Source organism: Oryctolagus cuniculus, chromosome 3, assembly GCF_051225735.1.
Source record: "Oryctolagus cuniculus isolate XC-2025 breed Fujian yellow rabbit chromosome 3, ASM5122573v1, whole genome shotgun sequence".
Taxonomy (NCBI): domain Eukaryota; kingdom Metazoa; phylum Chordata; class Mammalia; order Lagomorpha; family Leporidae; genus Oryctolagus; species Oryctolagus cuniculus.
In genome coordinates this window covers 174,464,103-174,491,700 of record NC_142869.1, presented here as the reverse complement: position 1 = coordinate 174,491,700, position 27,598 = coordinate 174,464,103, and the positions used below count along the sequence as shown (strand labels likewise).

The 27,598-nt window shown below is 46.5% G+C and overlaps 2 long non-coding RNA genes and 1 pseudogene across 2 annotated transcripts; 1 reads left to right on the top strand and 2 right to left on the bottom strand.

Annotated features, from left to right (window-relative positions):
• Positions 1-8,344: 8,344 nt before the first annotated feature.
• On the bottom strand, positions 8,345-15,574 carry LOC149127609 (uncharacterized). Its single transcript, XR_016231292.1, has 3 exons — positions 13,987-15,574; positions 12,722-12,804; positions 8,345-8,536 (listed from the first exon to the last, which is right to left on the bottom strand). It is a non-coding gene; the product is annotated as an uncharacterized LOC149127609 (long non-coding RNA).
• A 2,429-nt stretch (positions 15,575-18,003) lies between these two features.
• LOC100354277 (U1 small nuclear ribonucleoprotein C-like) lies at positions 18,004-18,541 on the bottom strand (annotated as a pseudogene).
• A 2,278-nt stretch (positions 18,542-20,819) lies between these two features.
• Positions 20,820-27,084, top strand: LOC138849119 (uncharacterized). Its single transcript, XR_011387536.2, has 2 exons — positions 20,820-21,094; positions 26,859-27,084. It is a non-coding gene; the product is annotated as an uncharacterized LOC138849119 (long non-coding RNA).
• Positions 27,085-27,598: the final 514 nt, after the last annotated feature.

Below are 27,598 nucleotides of genomic sequence, written 5' to 3'. Positions count from 1 at the left end.
CTCAGCAGTCTCCCCAGGCCACAAGCCGTGGAGCTGACACACAACGAGGCTCCCGCCCTTGCTCCACAGAGCAGCCGGGCCTATCAACAAGCAGAGCCCGATTTCCACTGCAGGAGGGTCTGGGCGAAGCTGCCAGCCCAGTAGCTGCAAAACCCTCTTTTCTCCTTGGCTGAGTCCAGTTATCTAAAGTGTGTGCTTGTTGGAGGCTGCCTGCAATGGCAACCCTTACTACTCGGCCTTATCATTTCCCTCTCGGTCAGTCCGCACCGCGCCTCCAGCTGTCCCAAGATTCCTGAGCACCAGCAGAATTGAGATAAATAAACTCAAATGTCACAGGTGTGAGTCAGGAGAAGAGAGGGTGAAATTTTCTCCCTGAACATATTCGCTAGTAATTGAAGAAATGTCTTCATTTCTGTGTTATTGTTCCATCTCTGCTCCTTTTTTTCCCCTTTTCCTCATAAATTTATAGCGGCAACCTGCCATTCTAGTCATCTAAAAGCTATTTTACTCTAGTATTAAAGATGGCCTATCTAAGAGAACTTGTGGTTCCTTTCATGAAAATTTATTTCCATATATATGAACTAACAATTTCAAAGACTCCAATGCATATAAAATTAATAAACCCCAACCCTGCTTGATAGCACAACCACGATGAGGTCTACAAATTGAAATCACTGTTACTGCCCAAATATATTCACATCTGGAAACCTGATGGCGGCCATCCCCAAATCAGTGTTTGCCCTAGAGAGAGCAGTATCGGTGCAAGGGTGTGGTACACAGGTCAGCATGCGCTTAGGACATCTCCGGTTCAGACAACAGCACAGGTCAAGAGCTGACAACATGGAGCCATTCTGAAAAGACAGACCAAAGTGGTGAGGCGTCAGAGCAGCCAAAGATTGGTTCAGGCAGGAGAGGCCTCCGCAGAAAAAGAGGGGAGAGCCTAACTAAGCGCTAACCACTTGCTTTAGGTATGAAGGGGACTTCAAAATGTTCATGGAGAATGTGTATTATGAAAAAGTTATATACAGGTTTCAAAAATGTTTTGCACCAAAATAATCGTTTAATTCCATTTTCCACAAACCGTTCTAGTGTATGAGAGAGGTAGGTTTCCCTGTTTATAGATGGAGAAACTGAGTTCTACGGAGAACCCTTGGTCAGATGTCTCTGGCTTGTACGTTGCTTGGTGGAATCGATTCTATTTCTTTTAGTCTCCATTCTGTTGTCATCATTTTGCACTGGGCCTCTTACTAAAGGGCACTTAATAAACACTTGTTGCATCGATAGCCTTCCACTGCCTAGCTGTCTTGCTGGTGAGGCCCACACGCTGGAGCAGATGGTGCCGGACATTACTGAGCCGTGGACTAATTAAGAGTACCCTGTGTTTCCTTTGAGGCAGGGGATCATCTCCAAGCTTCCAGTTCGCTGATACGGATCAGGACCACATGCTCTGGCCACGTCTGTCTCAATCCTTGTATTCATAGCAAGAAGAGGCCCCCAGGGTCAGGTTCCCAGCTTGGCAGTGCAAGCCCTACAGCTGGTATCTCGGTCTCTCTTCATCAGTTTTCTCCAAGCAAGGCAAGCACATGACATCCAGTATCTTTCCTCCATCTGCCTTACTACCCTCCCCTCTCCAGGACCTTAACAATAATATTGTGTCCTGTGTCCCCGTGAACATTTGATAAGAGTATTCAGAACAAATGCAGATCCCCAAGGGATTATAGTCCTATTAATTCTGATTTTTACATCTACGTTAGTGAAATTAATTCCTCCTGGGCCAAGACTTAGGCATATTTCTCAATCAGTATAAAAGAAAATAGAGAATTCTTTCATTTTTCTGTACTACTTTATTCAATCATATCTCTTTGTGACTAAAAAGGCAAAAAGATCGTCTCTGCAAACACTTGAGAGGTTGAGACAACTGTACAGAATTAGGTTGCATGGCCACCAATTTCCTTGGAGCTGATGTTACTGAGTATTTCGGCACACTCCTCTCCTCTAACAGTTCCTCTGCATGTGCCCAGACACGCACACACACACACACACACACCACCACAACCACCACCCCTCCTTAGCACTTTAAATGTTAGATAGCACATATCAAACTCATTTTTTTTGTTTTGCTTTTCAATTTTGAAAATAGTTTTAGGTTGAGAAAAATGTTCACAAAACAATATGAAGAATTCCCATAAATACTCCCCCCAGATTCCGCAAGTAAAGACACATTGAGGGGGTCGGTGTTGTGGCATAGTAGGTTAAGTCTCTGCCTGCAGCACCAACATCCCATATGGTTGCCAGTTCGAGTCCTGGCTGCTCCATTTCCAATCCAGCTCCCTGCCGATGGCCCAGGAAAGCAGTGGAGGATGGCCCAAGTGCTTGGGCCTCTGCACTGGCATGGGAGACCTGGAAAAGCTTCTGGCTTCTGGCTTTGGATTCACTCAGCTCCAGCTGTTGTAGCCATTTTGGGAGTGAACCAGAGGATGGAAGACCTTTCTCTCTGTCCCTCCCTCTCTCTCTCTGTAACTCTGCCTCTCAAGTAGTCTTTTTTTCAACTTTTATTTAATAAATATAAATTTCCAAAGTATAACTTTTGGATTATAGTGTGGCTTTTCCCCTCATAACTTCCCTCCCACCCACAACCACCCCATCTCCCACTCCCTCTCCCATCCCATTCTTTATCAAGATTCATTTTCAATTATCTTTATATACACAAGATCAACTTAATATATACTAAGTAAAGATTTCAACAGTTTGCACCCACACAGATACACGAAGTAGAAAGTACTGTTTGAGTACTGGTTATACCGTTAATTCACATAAGTACAACACATTAAGGACAGAGATCCTACATGGGGAGTAAGTGCACAGTGACTCCTGTTGTTGATTTAACAATTGACACTCTTATTTATGATGTCGGTAATCACCCAAAGCTCTTGTCATGAGCTGCCAAGGCTGTGGAAGCCATTGAGTTCGCCAACTCTGATCTTATTTAGACAAGGCCGTAGTCAAAGTGGAAGTTCTCTCCTTCCTTCAGAGAAAGGTACCTCCTTCTTTGACGGCCCATTCTTTCTGCTGGGATCTCACTCATAGAGATCTTTCATGTAGGTTGTTGTTGTTGTTGTTTTTGTTTTTTGTGTGTGGTTTTTTTTTGGTTTTTTTTTTTTTTTTTTTTTTTTTTGCCACAGTGTCTTGGCTTTCCATGCCTGAGAAACTCTCAGGGGCTTTTTAATCAGACCCGAATGCCTTAAGGGCTGAAAAGAAAAAGAAAAAGAAAAAAGACACACTGACAGGCACTGAGAGTTAGGGCTTCAGCCTATTGTTTTGGAGGATGCAATTCCATTCGTAAGGAGAGGGAATAATAAGCTGTTGTCTCTTCATTTGGAGAAGTTTGCTGTGAAGCAGTAGAAACCAGGACACTGGTTGACTTTCCTTCAGTGTGTGCCTGGTTATGCCAGGGACATAAACTGATGTCTATGATTCAACAAATAATTTAAATGTGCTCCTTAGAAGTTTGATTTGGTTTTAGTATAGAGGTAAAATTTTTTCGCCCTCTTAATGTGTTTTGTCCCTTAATCTCTATGTATTTTTTTTTCTTTTCTAGGCTCTAGTCATGAGTTGCCAAGGCTATGGAAGCCTTTTGAGTTCGTCAACTTTGATCTTATCTAGACAAAGTCATAGTCAAAGTGGAAGTTCTCTCCTCCCTTCAGAGAAAGGTACTTCCTTCTTTGATGGCCCATTCTTTCTACTGGGATCTCACTCACAGAGATCTTTCATTTAGGTCCTTTTTTTTTTTTTCCAGAGTGTCTTGGCTTTCCATGCCTAAAATACTCTCATGGGCTCTTCAGCCAGATCTGAATGCCTTAAGGGCTGATTCTGAGGCCAGAGTGCTGTTTAGGACATCTGCCATTCTATGAGTCTGCTGTGTATCCCACTTCCCATGTTGGATCGTGAACTGAAATTGATCACTTGGACTAGTGAGATGGCATTGATACATGCAACCTTGATGGGATTGTACTGGAATCCCCTGGCAAATTTCTAACTCCACCATTTGGGGCAAGTCCGATTGAGCATGTCCCAAATTGTACATCTCCTCCCTCTCTTATTCCCACTCTTACATTTAACAAGGATCACTTTTCAGTTAAATTTAAACACCTAAGAATAATTGTGGGTTAATTACAGAGTTCAACCAATAGTATTAAGTAGAACAAAAATACTAAAAGGGATAAATTATTAAATTGTAAATACAAAATAATTGTAAATAATATAAAATAATTGTAAATAATACAATTTAATACTGTATTTTTAATACTGTATTTTTTAAGATTTATTTATTTACTTGAAAGGTAAAGTTACAGAGAGAAAGGAGAGACAGAGAGGAAGAGATCTTCCATCTACTGGTTCACTCCCCAAATGGTTGCAGTGGCTAGAGTTGCGCCAGGCCAAAGCCAGGGGCCAGGAGCTTCTGGATCTCTCACATGGGTGCAGTTTTCCAGGCACATTAGCAGGGAGCTGAATCAGAAGTGGAACAGCAGGGATTTGAACCAGCACCCTTATGGGATGCCAGCACTGCAGGCTATGGCTTAACCCACTATACCATAGCCCTGGCCCGTCTATGTATTTATTATTATTTTTTTAATTCAGGATCTATTCCAAAGGAAGTAATAGCAGGGAATCAAAGAACTTGTATCTGTTCCTAACCATGTGGCCTTAGGCAAATTAAACAGTCTGGGCAGTAGCTTCACTCGTTCAACAACCATTTATTAGAATCCTAGAATTTTTTTTTTAAGGTGGAGTCTGCAGAGTTCTACCCCTCACTTCACAGACCAGAATGTTTGGCCCTGGGGAGTCAGGGGCTTTCCCAGTTTAAGTGGGTGGTATTCTGGGGGTATTCAGCCATAAAATGATGCATTCGGAACAAGTTTTCTTGAAGGTTCTTTCTGCTGAACTAGTTCTGACTCTAAAGCCATGAATCTATATGTTACCCATTTTAAATTAAAAGAAAAATAGTACCTTTGATTCAGCTGAATGCATTTCTGAGTCTCAGAAATTATGACTGCAAAATCGTGTCGCCACAATTTCCTTCACTTTGATGCTCATGGATTAGGAAGCCGGTGAGTAGGTTTCTTCAAACCATCAAAAGCTAGAATGAGTTTTTGGTACTCTCAGTTTGCATGACTTTCAAGATCTTGTTTTGACTAATCTCAATAATGTCTCCATATTTTTAAAAGCCCCTAAAATACCTGACCATGGCAAAGTTGAGTCACGGGGATCATTTGCAAAGACCTCAGCCCTGAAAAGCATACTCACTGGATGCCTGATTTAATAGAAAAAAATAATATAAGATTAACAGGCTTTTCTTAAAAAGAGGATGAGTGTAATTTATTATTTTCTTTGAAAATAAGAAATCTCAACTGTTGTATAGATACGCGTTGGGATTGTTGGAAACATACACCTGATTCCTCCTCCAATTATGTACTAGAGCAGAGTGTAAGGCGTTAACACTCTGTAGGAACCTTTATGTGAATGAATTGCTTTTACAAATGAAAGGCACATTGTATAAGATGTGTCAGGCGGTGACACAAAGCTTGTGCTGGGTAGAAAGATATTTTTTCGTGTACATCGTGGGCAGATTTGGGTAACTGGGATTAACACGCCAAGTTTGAGACTGTATGTTCTGCAATGGTGTGGAACCACAGCACACGAATTCAAATGAACAAGTCACAGAACGAGGGTGTGTTTGCTGCACCATCAGTCACTGCTGGCTCTGAGTCGCGTCTGTGTCGGGAGCACACAGGGAGACGCAGAGGACCATCCCTTTGTTCCTATGCAGCGGCACAGGCTTCTTCCTCTGTTTCCTAATCCTTGTTAAAAGCCTTTTCATAGCACTTGACCACATGCATGTGGGGATGATTGTGTGTGTGTCGTTTTTCACCCCATCCAGCCTGGGAGCGTCTGTGACAAAGAAGTTGGTTTAATTCTCATCATTTACCCAGGCTCTGCTGCGCTTCGTGTTCAGGAGGTGAGCAATGAACAGTCTTTCTCCAGTCCCCGGGCTGGCAGCAGGGAAGAGGCTGTGGGTGATGCAGACATGAACAGGTCGCTGACATCAGACGGGTTTGGGACACACAGATTTCTCCCCTGAGACAGCTCCTGGGAGTGAACAAGCATGTTATTTATCCACACCTTTCACTGCCCGTGCCTGTGTGGCGCTTCCTTCCAGCCTCTGTCCTGCCCGGTGAGGCTCTGGTCGCAAACGCTGCCCTAGCCCTCAGCCTCAGCCGCCCCTGTCTCCACATGGACAGCAGGCAGCCATCGACAGCTCCCCGTTCCAGAGCAGGGCTTGCACACGCCAAGCAGGAAAGACCGTACAGCACAGCGTTCTCAAGAAAGGAGCTGGAGGAGCAGAGAGCCTCCCGGGCATCGGGGTGCCCCTCTGGTGCCCCGACCTGGGTCTTTTTCCCTGGCAGAGGGACCCACCCTGTGCAGCCACACCTCCTCCTGGGGCTGCAGTGTCCCAGCTGCCAATTGGAGATTTGCCAGCCTTGCCCACAGCAGCCTGTGGCCCTCTCCCATCCCTAGAACAGGAACATGAGACGGTCTGTTCCGCATCCCCTGAAGCAAGGGCAGCCGTACCAAGTCCAGTGGCACGATCCAGGCTGGGACAGCTGGACAGGTGCGGTTCAAAGCAGAGCTGGAGTTTGTGGAGTGACCTCCTTTCCAAGAGTTCCTGCCAAAGCCTGAGCTGGTCGCACGGTAGCTGCCTTCTACATTGTACTAGAAGCTTCTTTGCAAGTTGTTTTCCCGCTTCCTCCCCGCTCACGTACCCGTGAACAAACGGGAGCCTGCTCCTGCCTTTCAAACAGCGCTGGGTCTCGCAGAACACACAGCTTGCTAGCAGGCAGCAGCTCCTGCGGTGTTGCAGGGGCCTCTTTTTTTTTATCTTCTAGTTTCTCTTCCCACTTCTTTATATCAAGGGCATCTAGCAGGGGCCCGATACCTCTTCGCTGAACCAGTGAGTGATTCTCAACATCTGCAGTTTCCTTTTTGTACTTTACAAAGTAGTTTCGTTGAAACTTCTCAGAAGAGCCAGGACTCACTCTTTGCTCTTTCCCACATCTGGCAGCTGGAGATGCCTGGTTAGCCCCACTCTTCCGAGAAGGCAGGAAAAATGTGAGGAGTGCTGCCTTCAGAGAGCAGAGGAGCCAGGCCGAGTTCTGCTCAGCCACCCGTGATGGAGAAGTTCAAAGAGGGCAAACTCAGCTAACTACGCACGTGGCTACTCTACAAAATTTATGGAAAATACAATTTACAAGGTGAATTATTCTTGGTGCAAATTTTTTTAAGTCCATGCATTGTTTTTTCCTAATATGCATTTTCATGAATTGTTTGAAGATCCCTCATATGCATGGACTTCCAAAAAAAAATTGGCACTTTTTGAAGACCCCTTGTATACATATATTTTTAAAAAGCACTTTTTTTTGCATCAAAACAAACCTGATTTTTAAATTCCACTGTCCGTGAACTTTTTGAAATCCTCACATGTATGCGCTGCTTGGAGCTAGGCACTTCCCCACCAATTATTCAGCCTTGGTCATCACAACAGCCTGGTGTAGTGTGTACTAGCCCCATTCCACAGATGGGAAAGTGGTGGCCAGACACATTAAATAATTTTCCTAAACTCACACAGCTACAAACTGACCAAGCTAGGCTTCAAGCCCTGGCTTCTCTCTGCAGAGAACACTGTAATTTGTTTACGTTTCATTGGATTGTATCACGAAGCTCCAGTCCCCTGTGCTCCTAGTTTGCTGTTTATGCAGAAGAGTGACAAACTGCAGAACAGGAGAACCTACTCCTGTTTTGTCTGGCAACTTGAGTGGGTCAGAGTTTAAGTGCGCAGGTTAAGGCAGTTTCTTAATGTGTGGTCTGTGTTACCAACCTGCCAAGAACTAAGTACAAAAACCGAGATTAACGGTTCAGGCAGGATTTCCCCACCTCAGCACCACTGACGTCCGGAGCCCGTGAAGTCTTCGTGGTGGGAGACTGCCCTGTTCGTCACAGGACAGGTTAGCCACATGCTTCGTCTCCACCCACTGGTGCTGCTGCGTCCCTGGCCCCAGCTGGGACAGCCAAAAACGTCTCCAGATTATGTCCAAGGTCCCCCAGGGGAAGGCAGCAAAATCAGGGGTCCTGCTCGACCCCTGCCAGTTGAGGGCCACTGTGTAAAAGCAATTTCACAGAAGAATTTTATATCTGTTCCACCCAATAATAAAAAAAACCCTGATTTTTGTATGTCTTTGTTGGTTTTTAATTTCATTTTTCCAGTAATTCATTTTTATTGATTTTATTAAAGTATCAGTCTGCAAGGCATTGGGGAAATAAAAAGCAAAACAAAACTGATCTTTCACCGTGGATGGTCTCAGAAGCTCTGCTCGGGGGCAGCACAGAACAAACACCCACGTGCGAGAAGGCGGCTTCCAGGATACAGAACATATTCCAGCAGGTCCGGGTCCTGGCTTGACCAGCAGTCATGACTGTGTGCCTAAACAGAACCTTTGAACATTTCAAATTCCTTTTTCACATGTGGCCCGGGCGCACGCTACAAAACCTGAGAAGGCACAGCCCCGGCCACGCGGCCCCCTCAGGCGTCCCGGCTTCTCATTGTGCATCCAGCTCACAGATGGACACGCCTTCCTACGCCCTTCTCCCCCACCCCGCGCATGATGGACTTCTGAAGGGGAGCAGATCTTTCGGCATCGCCAGCAGCGCTGCAGCCTATACCCTCGCCCGTGCGAGCAGCACTGACTTCTAATAGAATGCTCTGCAGCTGGCTTACTTTCAATATCTTTGCAGCCCTATTTTTATTGTCAATGTCATCAGCTTCTGCCCTGTTTATTAACAAATCTTTTTCTGATTACAAAAGCAATATAGGCTTATCTTAAAAATCCACGTGTCACAGAAATATGTAACTCTAAAAGTAAGCACGCTCTATAATCTCATTCCAACTCTCCTATCCAAACCACCGTGAAATCTGACGCTTCGTTTTCCAGAATTCTCCGTGTGTGTGTGTGTGTGTGTGTGTGTGTATTTTTATCAGAGACAAACGGGCTCAGATGTATATTCCATCCTATAGCTACAGCTACCATCTTTAGATATTAAAGGTTAGGTACAAAATATCAGACAAAGATTTGATAGTAAAGCAAGGATAAATCAAAAGAATTTATTTGTACAGCACAGAATTACTGTGACTACATCTTCGCAGATTTTAGAAATGTGAAAATCCACCCATGTGTAGCCATATGGTAGCATGTTTATTTCCTTGAGGTTCAACCAAAAGGATTGTTCTCATGCAGTATTTATTAAAATGTATGTTTTCTGTCGAACATTATTGAAGAAAACAAATATTTCCCCAGTCCAGCCTAACCATCTTATTAACTGTAAATTGCATTATCTGAAATGAAATCAATATTCTTCTGGTATACAATGCTCCTAACATATCATTCCAAACCACATTAACAGACAGAGAAGCCTGCATAAGATTTAACAGGCTTTGTCTTGTCTAGCTATTGTTCAGATTTCTTCATCCAAACCCTGCAGTCTGAACTGAGCATTAATTATCACCGAGGGCAGGGGAAAAATGTCACTTAAAAAAAGCAAGCCTTCCTGTAGATAAAGAAGTGACACCGGGCGCTCTGGATACCCAAATCAAACGCTCCTTCCGAGGAGATTTTGAGCGTGTTTTATATTCACAGCTCAGAGCTGGGTCCTGTGGGTGATACAAAGACAATTAAAATATATGGTCTCTGCCTTGCAAAGATTTCTTAGGAGGCAGTTTCTCCCTTTCTAAAAAAAAAATGCACTTTAAACACTCTAATATTTGGTGATTTAAGTTCACATACTGGATAGCAAGCCAAATTATTTGCTTGCTTTCAATCAATTGCTTTCAAGCAAGCAATTTTTGCTTCTCAAGTGCATATTAATATACTAATAGCTGTAGATATCTCTCACATAACAGAATTTTTTTAGTTTCCTTAAAGTTGAATAAATGAATAAAATGCTAAATGAATTCTTCCATTATAAAATCAGATAGATTTTAAAAGAAAAAGATCTTTGTCTTCGAATGTAAGAAAACTGTAATCTAAAAAGGCACGCGTCTACAAATTGCAAGTACTGAAGGCATACATTTAACAGCGTACAGTTAGCAAGTAGTCAAGACGTTTTCACTGTGGAATTAGCATATTAATGACAATATTGGCCATATTGGCCTTCATCCTTCATCCACGTACTAAATAGGACTCGGAAAATGCCCACATGACCACCACTGCACAGATGTGAATTTCTCCTGAGGAGCAGGCATTTCGCCTGGCAGTGAAGACACCCATGCCCGGGGGGAGTGCCGGCTCCAGCTCCTGGCATCGGCTTCCCTCCGATGCTGACCTGGGAGGGTAGCAGTGATGGCTCAAGTAGTTGGGTCCCTGCCACCTACGTGGGAGACCTGGATTGCTTTCCTAGCTCTAGCACCTACCATTGCAGGCCTCTGGGGAGTGAACCAATGGATCAGAGCTCTTTTTCTGCCTGTCAGTCTCTTTCTCTGTCATTTGCCTCTCATATAAAAAATAAATTTTAAAATGTACCCCGAAACCCTGATAGTATGATTGTGTGTCTTGCTGTTTCATATCACAGTCCCATTTCAGATAATCAGGTGACTCATTTCCTCATCTCCTTCAGTTCCTTATCTATGTACTTGTTTGAAAGATTTGTTTATTTAGTTGAAAGCAGAGTTACAGAGAGAGAGGGAGAGACAGAAAGAGATGTCTTCTATCTACTGGTGCACGCCCCAGATGGCTGTGCTGGTCAGGCTGACACCAAGAGCCAAGAGCTTCATTCAGTTCTCCAACTTGGGTGGCAGGAGCCCAGAAACTTGGGCCATCTTCTAATGCTTTTCCCAGGTCATTAGCATGGAGCTGGATTGGAAGTGGAGCAGCCCATGTGGGATGCAGGTGTCACAGTTGGAGGCTTTACGTGCTTCGCAATGATGCTAGTCCCTCCTTACTTACTTAATATGTTTATTTACTTTAAATATATATTTTAAATATATATACTTCAAATATATATATATATATATTTGAAAGGCAGACAAAGAGATCACTTGACAGCAATGTCCCAGTAGCTGGTTCACCGCCACCCTCCCACTCCCCTCCACCAAATGCCTGCAAGGGCAGGGCCAGGCTGAAGCTAGGAGTCCAGAACTCCAAGTCCCCCCCCCCATGGTTGAGAGGTTCCCATGTACTTGAGCCGTCACCTGCTGCCCCCCAGGATGCACATTAGTAGGAAGCTGGAATCAGAAGCAGGGCCAGGACTTGAACCCGGGCACCCGGATATGACAGGCATCCCAAGCAGCATCTTAACTGCTAAGCCAGTGCCCACCCCTAATTCCTTATTTTAAAATCCCTGATAACCTGTGTGACAATGAACCATGCTATTACACGTCTTCCCTGCCTCCTCACTGAGTTTTCCCCACAACACTCATTACCATCTAACATAACTATGTCTTGTGCTCCTTTTGCTTGGTCGTCTGTCTCCCCTTGAGAGAATGGTGTATTCTCTGTCATTCAGGAGAACTACCTACATCACTTTAATTCCTTAATCTCAAACCTGGCAATTCACCGGCATTGTGGTGTAGTAAGTTAAGTCGCTGCCTGTAGCACCAGCATCCCATATGGGCACCAGTTCAAGTCCCAGTTGCTCCGCTTTTGATCCAGCTCCCTGTTAATGTGCCTGGGAAGATGACTCAAGTTCTTGGGCCCATGTGAGAGACCTGCAAGAAGACCTGGGGGGAGCTCCTGGTTCCTGGCTTCAACCTGGGCCAGCTCCAGCTGTTGCGGGCATCTGAGGAGTGAACCAGCAGATGGAAGACCTCTCTCTGTCTCCCAAATAAATAAAATAAATTTTTTAAAAAGGTGATTTACTGATCCCTCATTTCCAGCCACCTCAAATCATTCCTTTAATCATTTTGGACACCATTGCCACTGCCATTTTTCCCAGTGACCCACTGCTTTACTTTCTTATTGTTCAGAAAGATTTATTTATTTGAAAGGCAGCGTGATAGAAAGAGGGAGAAAAATCTTCCAAACTCTGGTTCACCCCCCACGTGGCTACAACCCCTGGCCAAAGCTCAGAGCCTGACACTCCATCCAGGTCTCTCACATAGGTGGCAGGGGACCAAGCACTGCTGCCTTCCCAGGTACATCAGCAGGGAGCTGGCCTACAGCAGCCAGGACTTGAACCAGCGCTCCAGTGTGGGATGCTGGTGTCGCAGGTGAACCCACTGATCCATAGCACCAGCCTGCTTTACCCTCTTAGCTAGTGTCCCTGGCTCAGCTTTTCTTCAGTACATCCTAAATTGCCATTACCACGTTACTGCTCCTAAGAACACCAGTTTACTATCTCTCCCTAGCCAAAAAGAAAAAGAAAAGCCCACCTGGCTGCGAGAGAGGAGCAGACAAGAGATGTATAGCTTCCTCTTTTATACCGTCTTATCTTTTAATTGTTCTGCTTTAAAGTTGCATTCATTATCCTAAAAAGTTACAGAGAAGAACACTCCTGAAGGATTCTCTCTTGCCTACCAGACACCTGCCCGGATGCCCAGGTGCCCAGGTGAAGGGCTTTCCCCACCAGGGCCTCCACTGCTTCTCTTTTCCCGCTTGAATGAGCCGCACCCAGTTACCTTCGGATACAAGTGAACTCTGACCCGCACTTCAGGGAGAAAGTCGCGCCGGGATCCCATGGAAGCAAAGCAGCTGGCCCAGGCTGCTCCAGACGTCAGATGGAAGACATATGTTAAAGTCACAAAGCTGACCCAGTACAAATCCCCACGGGCAAGCACTTGAAGTCTCAGTTACATGACTCACCCAACATTCTGAGATTCTTTCTGCTCAGGCTATTACACTTAATTTGAGTTTGGAATGTTAAACTGATTTTTCTCATTGCTTACTTTTTTAATGCTAGCACGATCATGGTGCTTTACTCTTCAATAAACCATAAGAAATCTAAAAGGCAAGCCCGCCTCAGATGAGAAATGAAATTGATTTTTTAGAGCCATTTGGATTCACCAGCAACAACTGCCTTTTAACACTTGTCTGAACTCTTACCTAATTATTTTTAGGGCTTTGGGCTAGAAAGCAAATTGCATTATGTTCTTATAAAAGTCTCTACTTACAGAACCATCTGTAATCCCTTCAAAGCGATTTTTGCAAGTCACTACTAGAATATATAATGTTATCAATTCTATTAGATCATAGAGGTGCAGGGCTGGACGGGGTCTCAGGAACCTGCAGACGCCAGGCCTCCCCACTGTCTTCAGAATCGCATCTGAACAGGCCAGAAAACCAAGGGCCAAGCCTATCAGTTCCCAAAGCCTTTCCTGCTTCCACTGCCTAACCCTTCAAAATAGTTTCATATAGACTGACTCCAAATCCATAAACGCTTAAATGTGAAAAAGGAAACTGGGGTAGAATTTCCAAGTGTCAGTTGATCCCCGGCCTTCTCCCACTCCTTTTTTATTTATTTATTTATTTAATTTATGTGACGGGTAGAGAGTTACAGTGAGAGAGAGAGACAGAGAGAAAGGTCTTCCTTCCATTAGTTCACTCCCCAAATGGCCACCATGGCCGGCGCTACACCGATCCGAAGCCAGGAGCCAGGAGCCTCTTCCTAGTCTCCCACGTGGGTACAGGAGCCCAAGCACCCGGGCCATCCTCCACTACCCTCCTGGGCCAGCAGAGAGCTAGACTGGAAGAGGAGCCGCCGGGACTAGAACCCGGTGCCCATATGGGATGCTGGCGCCGCAGGCAGAGGATTAACCAAGTGAGCCACGGCACCGGTCCTTTCCCCCACTCCTACTCACTGCCCCCCTTCCAGTTTCCATGGCAGGAGCTAGTACAAAGAAGAGACAGACTTTGTGAAATTCCTATAAAAATAATTGCTTCTTACCGCTAAAGCCAGACTCATTCCAATTTGGGTAAATGCTAAGAAGCATTTTTTAACGGGGTAAAAGCAAGGCAGGCCCTATCTCCAAACAGAAGTCCCAGGCTCCCCTCTGTTGCCGGCCTCTGCCTCCTCCTTCCTCATTCAGAGCTTGTAGAACCTCCCACCTCCTGCAGCCAGCCAGATGGAGACATTCATCAGTCAGTTCATTCATTCAGCACATGAATGAGTCCCACCCACACGCCACTGCGCCAAGCACTTCCACAGGCATTCTCCCTTACTCCTCACAGCGCGACTCTGCTGTGGGTGCTGCAACTGAACACTCACAGCTGATAAAAGAAGAGCGGCACAGAGAAGTTAAGCAATCTGCCCAGAGTCACACAGCTGGTGAGCAGTAGAGGAGCGGAGATTTGAACCCAGGCATTCTAACTTCAGCGGCCCTCCTGTTTTCAGCCTCAGCACTGGCACGGGCCATCTCATGGAGCCTTCTAGCTGCTGGTGGTAGTGGTACTAAGCTGGGAGGAAGTCCTAGTGCTATGAGCACAGGGAGGAGAGGCCTGACCTCTACATGAGCATCTCTGGGCAGGACATTTCAGCGAGGGCCAGGCAGATAGAAGAGTCACCAGAGAAAGAGGCACGGGAGGAAGGTTTCAGTCTGGGAAATGAACTCATTCATTCACTGAATCATTCATTCTTGGTTCAGCCCTGAACTGCTTTCTCAGCGACACTGGCGTCCGTAGCCTGTTCCCGCAGGACGTGGAGGTTCTAATGGTCAGGGCTTCATTCCTCCCGTCAGTATTCATTGGCCCTTAGGCTGTGCCATTAAGAACCTTCCAGCACCTGGGGTTGTCTGGCCAGTGGGTGAAGACCCCTCCCATTCTTCCGAGAGCCTCACGCAAAGTCCTCTCGGCAGCTGAGGCTAGTCTGGAGGAAACGCCTTCACTTGATTTCTTGCTTATTAATACCTTCTCTGAGAACAGAGGCCAGAGCACCCGACCCTAGCCGGGAAGGGCTCAGAGCTGGGCGCAGAGGGTGAGCATCCGAGCTGCACTTCACCGTGACGTTCTTAGCTCATCCTGGAGGGCAGGAGGAAAGCGATGGCTGCCACGTGAGCCCTTCAGCTCCCAGTGGTCACCTGGTGTTTGATTTTCCAGACTTCAGGCTCCAGTGTTCCGGGAGACTTCCGATAATGTATTCTGTGCTGGTCTAGGTCATGGTTACATGGCGTGTTCACCATGACCTGTGCATCTTGTGTATCTCTCTCACACTTCCACTAAAACGCTGAAATAAAAACATGGGCAGTCAGTTCACTTTCTGGTGATCGGTAGTATGGGGGAAGAGATGTGAGCTGGAAGGCACCTCTGAAAGCTAGGCCAGCACTGACCAAGACATGCTCCACAGAACCCTGGCCCCAGGAGACGGTCTGTACCAAAGCACGGCTGTGGGTCACATAAACTTGACAAACACTGCGTACTCTTTAGGTCAGAGAGTCACAACTGCTCCAAAGCGAGGCCGACCTGTCTCCACACATCCCGCTGCACCTTCACACATATTCTCCATGTCGATGTCATATGTCCCATGTGCCGGGAAAGAAGACCAGTATCTACCTAATCGTACAAGTCTAGGAGTTGTTTCTTTTTTAAAAAAAAAGTATTTATATAAATCTTATTAATTGAGAGACAGAGAGAAAGAAAGAAGAATGACAGAGAAAGACAGGGGAGCCGGGAACACAAGCCAGGTTTCCTGATAGGCAGAGATCCAACTACTTGAGCCATAACCTGCCGCTTCCCAGGGCATCAGCGGGAATTGAAATGGAAGTGAAGCAGGACTTGAACCCTGGCACTCTGAACCCAGGCATCCTAAGAGGCATCTTCACCTCTGCACCAATCGCCCAGGAGGTGCTTCTAGTCCAGACTTTCCCTTACCGCTGGCAGTTGCACCTCCAAAATGTTCCACTTCTGCTCCATTTCCCCTGCCATACCTGGTACCCCAGCATCACCAGCGTCCCTCCCCAAGGACGTCACAGGCGTCCTCAGAGTTCTGCCGCCTTCAGCCTCCCCTGAAAGCAGCAGGAAGGCTCTCTGCCATTGCCAACATCGCTTCCTTTATCAGAATCCCCAGTAGCTTTTCGTTCCGCTTAGCACAAAGTCCTAAGTCCCTAAGAAGGCCGTAGCAGGCTGGCCTCTGCCTGGACTTTCCCGTTTCTCTAACACTCCACGCTCCACCATGCGCGAGCATTTGATCTTTCCTCTGCAGCTCAGCCTTAACCTGGGTAACCCCCAGTCAACCTTCTGGCTCAGCACCTCTCCGAGCGTTCCCCCTGCCGTACAGCCCCCTCCACCCCTCTCATCACACCCTTAGAATTGGCCCGGCTCAGCCTCTACCTCTGCGACACCTGGTTTAGGAGGCATTCAATCAATGCTTTGAATAAACAATAACAATAAATGTAAAATAAGGTAAAAAAAAAACCTCTAATAATGTAAGAATTTCCAAATTTCAAAATTATTTGTTTGAGAGACAGAGAGCGTGAGCTCCCACCTGTTGATTTACTCTCCCAGAGGCCAAAGCAACCAGGGCTGGGACGGGAACCAGGAGCCAGGAACTCAATCTAGATTCCCCACATGGGCGGCAGGAGCCCAATTAGTTGAGCCATCACTGCTGCCTCCCAGGGTCTGCATTCATAGGAGTGAGAGCCAGGAATTAAATCCAGGCTTTTCAATGTGGGATGGGTGCATCTTGGCCCATAGGCTAAATACTCACTGTCTCCCATGAACTTTTTGACAATCCCCTCATGTACTTGGATTCAACATTTTTGCACCAAAATAAATTTAACTTCTAATTCCATTTCCATAAACTTTCTGATATATTCTCATATTAGTAAAGCTCTTAGACAACGGTTGGCATGGAGGTAAACTTCAATAAAACCTTAAAAAGAACAGACTTAATTTGGATACCGCAGATCTGGGTCAAAAATCATTTCCACAAAGATCTAGGGTTGTCTAAAGGTTACTATTTTTAAGGAATCATTTAGGGGTCGGCATTGTGGTGCAGCAGATTAAGCCACCAACGTCTGCAGTGTTGACATCCCATGTGGGTGCTGGTTTGAGTTGTGGCTGCTCCGCTTCTGATCCAGCTCCCTACGAATGCACCTGGAAGAGTAGCAGAAGATGTTCTTGGGCCCCTGCACCCACATGGAAGACCCTGAGGAAGCTCTGAGTTCCTGGCTTTAGGCTGGCCCATCCCCAACCATTGCAGCCATTTGTGGAGCGAATCAGCAGATGGACGCTCTCTCTCTCTTTCCTCCTATCTCTCTCTCTCTCTCTCTCTCTAACTCTGCCTTTCAAATAACTAAAATACATCTTTTAAAAAAAAAAGATCTAAAACATTACCAGTTGCATCCATCTTTGAACACCCTCTTCACCCTACAGTAACCGCCATCCTTAATTTTTTACTTACCATTTCCTCGTTTGTTTTTTCCACCTTTGGGTCATCCTATGAATCTCTTAAAAACATAAGGATACTTCAAAAGTTTTTGGAGAAATGGAAATTAAAAGTATGAGTTTAGGGGCGGGTGTTTGGCCTAGCAGTTAAGATGCCCACGTCCCACATCTGAGCGCCTGGGTTTGAGTCCCAGCCCTGGTTCCCAGTTCCAGCTTCTTGCTGGTGCAGACCTTGGGAGCCAGCAATTACCACTCAAGTAGTTAGGCCCCTGCCACCTGCACTGAAGACCCGGATTGAGAGCCCAACCCAGTCCTGGCTGCTGCAGGCATCGGGTGAGTGAACCAGCATGTAGGAGCTCTGTCTGGCTACCTCTCAAATTAAAAAGCATGAGGTTTTTTGGCATAAAAACAAAATCCGTCCATAGCTTTTTCATAATTTATATTTTTACATATTATGAAAATAAACTTTTTTCTCCATGAACTCTTTAAGAGTTGACAATTTTATTTTCACATTTCACAACACAAATAAAAATCCCTCCAAAGCTACTTCTTCCTGACAGACAGGGAGAGCAAGTCTTCCTTGTCATGCTATTAGAAAATACCCAGTCACAGCACCGTGATCTTGGGGCGAAGCAGAGCCAGTGATGCAGCCTGCCCTCTGTCCTTGTCTGATGGGCCAGCTCATTTCTGGACGAGTGGGCACCATCATGGGATGGGCGCAAGGTCTCATCACTGGGGACCCCAGCATCATTAGCATGCGGCTTCCCATGGGGGGCCTCATTCCAGGAGGAGGAGGTGCGCCTATCAGTGGCAGCACGGGAGAGCCTCCCATGCGGGGCACTGGCATCACACCAGGGTGAGTGCGACCCTGGAGATGGGGCCGGCGGGGCAGTGGGATCATCACTCCTCCAAGAGGAGGAGCAGAGACTGGAGTGGGGTAACATCCCTTGTTGAAATGCAGCAGGTGTTTCGCTAATCAGGCTCTGCGCCTGCTCTTCCATCCACTGCTGATAGCGGTTTTTCACATTCTCTGCGTTTCCTACCACTGCGTGGGCCTCTCTCACAGATGGAGAGTCACGGGTGAGTCACGTATCTCAGTAGCCACAATGAAACTCAGACATGTTGCTCTGCAGGCTGCTGGCCACTCCATCCCCCTCCATGAACTCTTCGAAGTACCCTTGCGTATGGGTTAGTTTTGCTTAGGTTTGAGCTTTACAAAGTAGTATAATAATACTTTTTTAAAAGATCTAGGGCTAAACTCCCCTCCCCTACAAGACCCATTGACGTTGTGGTCATATTTTTTTCAATATTTCGGGTTATTTCCTTTAAAGCAGGAGAGGGAGAAATTTTTCCTCCACCTTGTTATGATCAGCAACTAGGATTGCAAATTAAGCTGTCCAAGAACAGATTAGTGAAAAGAAAAAGGTTTCTTTCTGCGTGCAGCGCATATGTAACGCCTATACACACAGGAGTGTTCAAGGATGAGTGACCCAAAGAAGTGACTACAGTCTGGGACTTATACACCCACCACAGTAGGGGAAAGAAGAGGAGAGAAAGGCTGCCATGGGAAAAACAAATGGGTTTCTTCAGTAAAGACAAGTGGGTTTTCCAGAGAACAAACAGGAGATGAGAAGGTCTGTGTTAAGGTTTACCTGCACAGGTGTAAGGTCTGTCTGTCTCCTTCAGGGCCATGAAGGTTCTCTGGAGAAGGCATTTCTGGGTAGATCTGCCCTAGGAGGGCATTGACGGTAGGCTCATATCCCGGAAGCTGCTGCTGCTTGTCAGATCAAGGCAACTCTGGGCAGGTTTCTTTCTGCATGTATTGATTCTCCACTGCCTTCAGCTCACCAGACCCTCTGCGCCAAAGTGGCAGACTGGGGGCAGGGGACTGTCCTGACTCCCTTTAGATTCCATGAGTATGGCAGAGATGGAGGGATGTGCTCTACCAGTTTCTAAAGATAAAGATGCTAGGGGGCCGGTGCTGTGGCGTAGCTGCCGGCACCCCATATGGGTGCTGGATCCTGTCCCTGGCGTAGTGTGTGAAGATGCCGCCTGCAGCGCCAGCATCCTATACGGGCACCAGTTCAAGCTCTGGCTGCTCTACTTCAGATCCAGCTCTCTGCTATGGCTAGGGAAAGCAGTGCACCCACGTGGAAGACCCGGGAAGAAGCTCCTGGCTTCGGATTGGCCCAGTTGCTGCCATTTGGGGAGTGAACCACTGGATGGAAGACCTCTCTTCCTCTTTCTGTCTGTGGCTCTACCTCTCAAATAAATAAAATCTGTCGCTCCCCCTCTTCATGGAGGAACGACACAGGACCCTGCGCTGTTCTTTTGTCTGCTCGGCCCTTCCCGGGTTTGCTGCTGGTTCTTCCCGGGTTGGCTACCGTCCCTTCCACCTCCGTGGAAGGGCGGTTCCCCCTGCCACTTTCCCCACTTCCGCGGGGGAGCGGCACACCGCCGGCCGGCTCTCTCGGGGGCTGCACAGGTGTTCCCCTTAGATGTTCCTGGTGCATGTTGTCTCTCTCCTCCTTTATAGTCCTCTTCCACCAATCCCAACTCTGCTACCCACACGCCGAGTACGCTGCTCTCCTCCAATCAGGAGCAGCTCCTACAGTTTATTGGTTGAACTGGAGGCAGCTGTGCAGAAGCTGTTTCTCCCTTCTCAGCACCATATTGTGGGAGAGCAGATGCATAGAATAAGTCTTAATTCCAGTAACTTAGTCTAGTCCGAGTTGCTCCCCACAAAATCTTTTTTTAAAAAAAGATACTAGCAATATAAATAAGATAACAGAGAAAAGTATGTTATTATACAAACTACAATAATTACTATAATATAAATTCCCACCTTAGATGACAGCAATCCTAAAATTTATAAGGATGTCACTAGGCCAATTATCCATATTTAAAATACAGAATTTAACAACATACCTAATATCTTTCTTAATACTTTCCTTAGATTACATGAATCTTCAAAAATCATGAGTCATCTAGCTTTTGTCTTCAGAAATCTCTAAGCTTTTTGAACCACCATTTTCTCTTGGATTATTTTTTAAACATCTTTATAACTGGAATTTGAGGGTTTTTTTCCCTTTTCCAAAATTCTCAATCCAATCCCAATAGCCCCAGTTTCCAAGTTTTTTCCTTACTCATCACAATAGCTAATTAAGAAGTCAACTTGAGCTTTTTCTGAAAAAACTTCCTGGTTTTTCCACTTCAGGAAGAAAGAATAGCAAGTTACTAGGAAAACCTTAATAAATATTTTCTAATAAAGTGCTTTATTTGGAGTCAGTGCAGGAAATCTGTTTTCTTAAAATGAATTTTTTTTTAATGAACAGAAAAGGCAAAAAACCCTTAGAAAAAATCAGATGATGCTGATATTCCCAAGGGCTTGTTTATTAACTGAATTTCTTTATTTATTGAATATTTTCCTAATTTAGTTTTGGGTTATAATGCACATTCTGACATATAAAACCCACAGGTTCAGCCCACCCCTCAGATGCCGCGTTCTTTCTTCAGGGACATCATGTTTTAAAAGTGCCGACCGCTGAAGTCTGGGTTATCTCCTCCCAGTTTGTCCTTTCATTACTCACATACAAAGCTCCCAGCAGTCACTAAAGGTCGCCGCTTTCCCAACCAGCTCTTGAAAAGAAACGTCCCCAGCTGACGAACGATGAGTAAGTTGGGGGTGACTTTGGGCCCGCGCGGGAACTCCCCACACAGAGCCCTGCGCGCACGTGGACTTTCCTTTCGCGCACACGTGGAGCGCTCGTGGGGAAAAAGAGCAGGATCCTACCGGGCCACCTGCTGGACTAACGGAGTCTCTGGTCAACAGTGCCCTGGTGCAAATTCGAGCAAGGGGATCCCCGCGGTGCCGCGAGGCCGGCAGGTGGCACCTGCAAGCCCCCGGGGAGGGCCGGGCAGGCCGGCGCGGCTCCCTCGCCTCAGCCCCGCGCCCCGCAGCCCCGCAGCCCCGCGCCCCACAGCCCCGACAGCCCCGACAGCCCCGCAGCCCCGCAGCCCCGACAGCCCCGCAGCCCCGCAGCCCCGCGCCCCACAGCCCCGCAGCCCCTACAGCCCCGCAGCCCCACAGCCCCGACAGCCCCGACAGCCCCGCAGCCCCGACAGCCCCGACAGCCCCGCAGCCCCGACAGCCCCGCAGCCCCGCAGCCCCGCGCCCCACAGCCCCGCAGCCCCTACAGCCCCGCAGCCCCACAGCCCCGACAGCCCCGACAGCCCCGCAGCCCCGACAGCCCCGCAGCCCCGCAGCCCCGACAGCCCCGCAGCCCCGCAGCCCCGCGCCCCACAGCCCCGCAGCCCCTACAGCCCCGCAGCCCCGACAGCCCCGCAGCCCCGCAGCCCCGCAGCCCCGACAGCCCCGCAGCCCCACAGCCCCGACAGCCCCGACAGCCCCGCAGCCCCACAGCCCCGCGCCCCGACAACCCCGACAGCCCCGCAGCCCCGACAGCCCCGCAGCCCCGCAGCCCCACAGCCCCCACAGCCCCCACAGCCCCGCAGCCCCACAGCCCCGACAGCCCCACAGCCCCGACAGCCCCGACAGCCCCGCAGCCCCGCAGCCCCGCAGCCCCGCGCCCCGCAGCCCCGACAGCCCCGACAGCCCCGACAGCGGCGCGGACCTGCGGGCCGGGGGCGAGCGCCTGCGGGCCGGGGGCGCGGACCTGCGGGCCGGGGGCGAGCGCCTGCGGGCCGGGGGCGAGGACCTGCGGGCCGGGGGCGAGCGCCTGCGGGCCGGGGGCGAGCGCCTGGCCCGAGGTGCTGAGGACCCGCGGCCGGGGTCCGCGCCGGGCCGTGCCACCCGAGGGACCACCCGCCGGGTTTACTTTCGCATTTAGCGAGGCACTACCCACAATGCATTTGTAAAAGCGAAATGCAAAGCAGCTTGGTGATTAACATCGTTCTTACAAACGAGACTCGGGCTAGAGTAATTTTGTTTTGTTTTCGTTGTGTTTCATCGGGAAGTTTTAGGCGTCTTGGTTTTCATGGCTGTGACCTGGGCCATGAAAAGTCTCCTTACTTAGAAAAGAATCCAGATGGGAACTATAAATGGCCAGAGACCCGCCCTAGTACCCAGTTGGTCCGAGAGCTGTGGGTTATTGTTAAGCTGTTTAACATTGTCTCCCCCCACAACCACCTTTGACTAGCTTAGCCTTTTGCACTATTATCGCTGATTGGCAATGTGTACATAACTTATTCCAAATGCCCACCGAGGTAATTTCTAGTTGATATGGTCGGAGAGTTTTCCCACTAGCCTACCTGTTTATAAACTGATTTTTAGTGAAACTAAATAGGCATTTATGTATTAACCTTCAAACTGGAGATGGGAAAAACTATACAAAAGAAGGAATTGTTTTAATGAGTTTTCAACTTATTACAGATCATGTTCAGTTTTTTAAAAATCTTAGAATCAAGCTTGTCGAATTGCAGTTAAACAATGACACATTATCCCCCGTCAATCAGGAGCAAGGAAGCAAAAATGAATTGAAGAAGCTTCCTTTCAGAGGTAGGTGTAGCCCGTGCTGATATGCCTGTGTGTAAACATAAAGAGAAGGTATTACGCCTGGAAGGTATTACGCCAAATTATTAAGTGTAATGTAACTGGGAAGTGGCATTTTAGAAAAGACAAAGGCATTGAAAGAAACTTTTAGAATGAAAAAATATATTAAATCTTTGTTGCAATAAATTCAACAATTGTATAGGAGTCTGAATGGATAGATAGTATACTTTTTTTTTTTTTTTTTTGCATTATCTTGTTTCTTTGACACATAAATAAGTAGATTCGCAGACCAGGATCAACCAGGTAGGAAGGGAGGTGTCCCTCAGTTTCCACTCTGCGGCAAGGCTTCTGGCTTCTTTTCATCTTGCCTTTCTGTCCCCACCTGCACATCTTCCACAGTCACAGCTTACACTCAGATCCAATGACCAGAATCGGACACCCTGGCTTTCCTCGTTAGCAAATAAATTTGGCTGCATTGTGAGAAATACACATTCTCTATTATAATTTGCTTCCCCCAACACACACACAAAATCTCTGGAAAATATTGGAAGGAGCCCCCCACCCCTTGACTGAATCTCAGGAGATGAAAAGGGCATTATTTGTAAATTAAAACGATTTCCAGTGGGGAGCATTCACAAGCTTATGAGAGCTCCCTGCAAACAAATGCTTTGTGTCAGCCTTACTGAGCGATTAATAAAGTTAAGTCCTGCACTTAAAAACACTGAGATACAACAAAGTCACCTAGTTCTAGGATGGCTGGTAGTCTAGCAATGTCAGAATACCGGAATCTTGTTCAATGTTGTAAAATGATAGGCACTTCAATATCTGTTTCAGATGAAAGAAAGAGAAAGAAAACCACACACACAAATGGTAATTAATAGCTTCACTGTAAAGGAAATGGGCTAGAGCGAAGTGTTTATATGTCATTTCAACCCATGACTCAAACCCAAGAGTAACAATGAGGATCATGTTTTGTAATTTTTTTTCACAAATATATCTATATCATAGAAAAAATGTAGCATCCTGGCCAGCACCGTGGCAGCTCTCTCCTGTGGCCCAGGAAGGCAGTGGAGGATGGCCCAAGTGCTTGGGCCCTGCACCTGCATGGGAGACCAGGAGGAAGTACCTGGCTCCTGGCTTCGGATCGGCGCAGCGCACCAGCCATACAGGCCATCTGGGGGGTGAACCAACAGAAGGAAGACCTTTTTCTCTGTCTCTCTCTCTGTATAACTCTCTCTCTGTCTCTCTCTCACTGTCTAACTCTGCCTGTCAACAAAAAATTAAAAAAAAATTTTTAAATGTAGCATCCTTACAAAATATGAAAAATTTGCACAACCAACTAATCTGACAAATGAGCTAAAATCATTCTCTGGAGAAAGGACAGCCTCTTCAACAAATGGTGCTGGGAAAATTGGATCTGTGCATGCACAAGTATGAAATAAGACCCCTATGTGGCTGGCGCCGCAGCTCATTAGGCTAATCCTCTGCCTGCAGCGCCGGCACTCCAGGTTCTAGTCCTGATTGGGGTGCCAGTTCTGTCCCGGTTACTCCTCTTCCAGTCCAGCTCTCTGCTGTGGCCCAGGAAGGCAGTGGAGGATGGCCCAGGTGCTTGGGCCCTGCACCCACATGGGAGACCAGGTTGGGGCACCTGGCTCCTGGCTCTGGATTGGCGCAGCACGCCAGCTGCAGTGGCCATATGGGGGGTTAACTAACAGAAGGAAGACCTTTCTCTCTGTCTCTCTCTCTCACTGTCTAACTCTGCCTGTAAAAAAAAAAAAAAAAAAAAAAAAGACCCCTACTTTACACTCTGTACAAAAAGCAGCTCACAATGGATCAGGGATCAAAATCTAAGACCTGAAACCAGCAAATTACCAGAGGAAAACCCAGGGTAAATACTTCAAGACATTGGCAAAGGAAAAGACTTCTTGGGTAAGACCAGAAACACAGGCAATAAAGGCAAAAATAGACAAATGGAATTCAATCAAGATAAGAAGCTTCTGCACAGCAAAAGAAACACTCAAAAAAGTGGAGAAGAAACTGACAGAATGGGAGAAAATATTTGTAAACTAAAAATCTGATAAAGGATTAACATCCAGGACATATAAGGAGCTCAAGAAACTCATTAACAACAAAACAAGCAATCTGGTTAACAAATGGCCTCAGGACATGAACAGGCATTTTTCAAAGGATGAAATACAAATAACCAACAGACACATCCAAAGATGCTCAGGATCACCAGCCTTCAGGGAAATGCAAATGAAAACCACAAGGAGGTTTTACCTCATCCCAGTTAGAATGGTTCTCATCCAAAACCAAAAAATAACAAATGTTGGTGAGGATATGGGTACCTTAATACACTGTTGCTGGGAATGCAAAACAAGTACAACCATTCTGGAAGGCAGTATGGAAATTCCTCAAAAATCTGAAAATGGATCTACAAAATGACCCAGTCATTCCACTCCTGGGAATTTACCCGAAGGAAGTAAAACCAGCATATGAAAGTTACAATAGCTAAGATATTGAATCAACTCAAATGTCCATCAACTGATGAATATATAAAGAAATCATGGTATACATACATGATGGAATACTACTCAGCCATAAAAGAATGAGACCCTATATTTCAAAACAAAATGGATGCCACTGTAGACCATTATGCTTACTGAAATAAGCCAGTCCCCAAAAGACAAATATCATGTTTTCCCTGATTTGTGGTAACTAATATACAGAGTACAAAAAAAGTAATGTATATGTGAAATTGCATTCTGAGATTTGATTATTGTTTACAGCCCTTGTCTATACTCTTGAGGAACAGTGATTTTCCTACTTACTACTTGTTGAATTCTTAATTTAGTGGAGGGTTAAGCTTGTGATTATAAAGAAAGTTGAAAGCATGTAACTGCAAAAATTAAAATAAAAATAGGAGGAGGAGAGAGAGTAGGAGTGAGGAAGGAAGAGAGGGTACAGTGGGAAATATCATTATGCTCTTAAAAACTATATATATATTTATATATTTGTATTTATATATATTACATATATATAAAATACATGGAATTTGTCCCCTTCATATAAGTTTTTACAAGGGGAAAAATTGAAGGAACTAGTATATATGTACTGAAGAGAAAGAAATATGTGCTAGAACGAGACCTTGCTGAATGAGTGCAGTCGTCAACCTTGTCACTTTAGGGTATTAGGCCATGATCCTGCCTCCTGATAATCATTATTGATGTTCTGTGTAATCTCCTCTCCTTGAATGTGGCCTTAATGTATTGACTCATTTCTGAGGAATAGAATAAGGCAAAAAGTTTCTCTCTCCTTTGCTCTGGGGGAAGCCAGCTGCCACGCAGTGTACAGTCCTCTGGAGAAGCTAGGAACTGTGTGTACAGCCAGCGGTCGGTGTGAGGGAGCCTGCCAACAGCGTGTGAGGAAGCCTGACAGCCCATCTCTCTCCACTGGGGCCTTGAGAGGACCACAGCCACAGCCAACACCTTCCTTTCAGCCTTGGAAAAGACCCTGGGCCCGAGCACCCGGCTAGCCATGTCCAGCTGCTGACCCACAGCTGTTGTGAGAAAAGAAATGGTGGTTGTCTTAAGTTGCTGAGTGTTGGCTTAGTACATTATGCAACCACCAATAATCTATGCATGCACTTTACCAAAAAGTGCTGTGTGGCTTCCATTGGGAACCTCTGTTTTGACAGTCTCCTTTAGTGTCAACATGTGGTCCACACAAGAAAATGGGCCACATTCCCTTAATCACCTCAGTTTTTGCCAAGAATATGCTTCCCAGCATACTCTCATCATGTTCAACATGCTGGACCTTGACTGACTTTGGACTGTTTTAAAAAGCAAATCTAGGGGCGAACGCTGCGGTGTAGTAGGCTAAGCCTCCGTCCACCTGTGGTGACGGTATCTCCTCTTCCCATCCAGCTCTCTGCTGTGGCCTGGGAAAGCAGGAGAAGATGGCCCACGTGCTCGGACCCCTGAACCCATGTGGGAGACTCAGATGAAGCTCCTGACTTTGGCCTGGACCAGCTGCAGCTGTCGCGGTCATCTGGGGAGTGGACCAGCAGATGGAAGACCTCTCTCCCTCTGTCTCCCCTTCCCTCTCTGTAACTCTGCCTTTCAAATAAATAAATCTTTTTAAAAAAGCAAATCTAGCTTTAAAACAAGAAGATTCATTGCCATAAGGAATACTAAAAAATTATATATACGCCATGGTTTTCTGAAGGCAATCAAAATATATTTTTGATGAATGGCTACATCATCGGAATAATTCTTCCAAGGTGACTGTTTTGAAAGGGGCAATACTTATTTTGATATTTACATCCCTATTACTCAGTGAATCAGTTGTGCTGTGTATATTTCGTATCTACCAAACATATGACACTTCCTGCTGGTGATGACTCAATGTGGTAGGTCCTAATATCCCTGTTCTACAGATGAGGAAACTGAGGCAGAGAGATATACCTAAGTCACTCTAAGTGACAGAGCAGGATTCTAATTCAGGCAGCCTGGCTGTGGTACTTTGTGCTTCACAAAAAAACTATCTTGCTTCTATGTGATGCCCCAACACATATGGGAGAACTGCATTGATTTATGGTTCCCGCTCCCTATTCCAGCTTCCTGCCAGTGTGTACCCTGGGAGGCAGGTACTTGGGTAAGTACTT